At 42.9% G+C, this 2,286-nt stretch overlaps 1 non-coding gene across 1 annotated transcript; it reads right to left on the minus strand.

Annotated features, from left to right (window-relative positions):
* Nucleotides 1-203: 203 nt before the first annotated feature.
* Nucleotides 204-307, minus strand: LOC112719276 (small nucleolar RNA R71). The gene has a single exon (XR_003161584.1). It is a non-coding gene; the product is annotated as a small nucleolar RNA R71 (small nucleolar RNA).
* Between the last annotated feature and the right edge of the window lie 1,979 nt (nucleotides 308-2,286).

Below are 2,286 nucleotides of genomic sequence, written 5' to 3' on the forward strand. Positions count from 1 at the left end.
ATCTCACAAAATTCCTGAGAATTTGCGGCACTGTGAAGTCCAATGGAGTCCAGGAAGATGCCTATAAACTGCTCTTGTTCCCATTTTCACTTAGGGACAAGGCAGCTAAGTGGCTGGAATCATTCCCAAGGGGGAGCCTAACAACCTGGGATGAGGTGGAAAGCAAGTTTCTGGCACGTTTCTACCCCCCACAAAAGGTCAATAGGCTTCGATCTGAGGTTCAGACTTTTAGACAACAAGATGGTGAAACTCTCTACGAGGCATGGGAGAGGTTCAAGGATTTGACAAGGAAATGCCCACCAGACATGTTCCATGACTGGGTGCAATTGCATATTTTCTATGATGGACTTTCTTATGAATCAAGGAAGGCTGTAGACCATTCATCAGGAGGTTCATTGAACAGGAAAAAGACTGTGGAAGAAGCCATTGAAGTGATTGAGACAGTGGCTGAGAATGAGTACTACTATGCTTCAGAGAGACACAACACTAAGGGAGTCATAGAGCTGAACCATGTTGATACAATTCTAGCCCAAAACAAGGTGTTTGCCAAGCAACTAGCAGAGCTCACCAGGAAATTAGAAACAAATCAAGTGGCTGCAATACACACACAAGATCAAGAGGAAGTAAGCACTGAAGGAGGTGATTAGGAAGAGGCCAACTATGTGGAAAATCAACAAAGGCAACCATATGATCCACATTCCAACACTTACAACCCAGGCTGGAAAAACCACCCAAACTTTGGGTGGGGAAACCAGCAAACCCAACCACAAAACCACAAACCTTACAACCCCAACCAACATAACAATTTCACATACCAAAACTCCAACCAAAGATCATACCAAGCCACACAAAACACTTACTCCCAACCACCATATCATGGCAAAAATAATCAACCTGCCCAACCTAATCCGAACCAACAATTTCAAGATCAATTAAACAGGATAGAAGGAATGCTTGCAAACATGGGTCAGGACATAAGTGAGTTGAAAAGCTTTAGGGATGATGTGAGATCTACCTTAAGGAACCATGGTGAAAAACTCAAGAGGATGGAGTCTCGAGTAGGAGAGCTATCTCAACAGGCCCCCAAGTCAACTGCAGTGTTCCCTAGTGACACAGAAAAGAATCCTAAAGGGGAACAAAAGGGAGTGAGATGGAAAGAATGCAAGGCTATCACCATATTGAAGGAAGTCTCAGAAGAAGAAGGAATCAGACCCTCAGAACAGGAGCCAGAAATCTTGAAGGAAGGTGTGGAAGAAGCTAAGCAGGAAAGTGAAACTGAGCAAGCCAAGGAACTGCAAAATAAAGGCATGCTGGAAACATACCAACCAAAAGCACCATTTCCTCAGAGGTTAGGAGGAGGTGAAAAAGGGAAAACATATTCAAGGTTTTTAGAGACATTTAAGTCTCTCCATATCAATATTCCCTTTCTTGAGATTCTCCAGCAGATGCCTACACATATCAAGTATTTGAAGGAATTGCTGAGCAAGAAAAGAGTTTTGAAGGAAGGACAAACTGTAATAATGAACAAAGAATGCAGTGCCCTCATCAAGAAGGACATAGTCTCTAAGAAAACAGACCCAGGAAGTTTTCATATCCCCTGCATCATAGGGGAAACAAAAATTGACAGAGGATTCTGTGATCTAGGAGCTAGCATAAATGTGATGCCTCTGACTCTTATGAAGAGGCTACAACTGAATGAGGTGAGATCCACTGATGTAATCATACAACTGGCTGACAAAACTCAGAAGCAAGCTGAAGGGGTAGTTGAGAATGTGCTGGTGAAAGTGGGAAATTATTTCTTCCCCACAGACTTTGTCATTTTGGACATGGAGGAAAGCTACCTACACCCTATCATTCTGGGAAGGCCATTTCTAGCCACTGCTAGAGCGCTCATAGATGTAGAACAAGGAGAGCTAATTTTGAGAATACATGATGAACAGCTCATTTTCCATGTTTTCAAACCTGTATCTGAGCCTGAACCAGAACCTGAAAAGCCTAAGGATGATAGTAGCCATCTGTGTTTGGAGGAAAGCAATCTAGCAGCTGAAACTCTGAAACAGTCCTTGGAAGGCAAACAAGAATTGCAAGAGTTAAAGCCACAAGAATCAATAGAAACAGATCAGAAGGATCCTCCTGGCATAAGGGTCAATGAAGAAATCCTCAAGAGAGAGGGAAGAATTGTAAAGAAATTGCCAAGAGGGTGGAGAAACAAGAAAATTCCCACTGAAGGTTTCTCTCCGGGAGATAAAGTGATATCAAGTCATTATCTGCCAATCCCACCTGGCC

Source organism: Arachis hypogaea, chromosome 10 (genome assembly GCF_003086295.3).
Source record: "Arachis hypogaea cultivar Tifrunner chromosome 10, arahy.Tifrunner.gnm2.J5K5, whole genome shotgun sequence".
In the NCBI taxonomy this organism is placed as follows: Eukaryota; Viridiplantae; Streptophyta; class Magnoliopsida; order Fabales; family Fabaceae; genus Arachis; species Arachis hypogaea.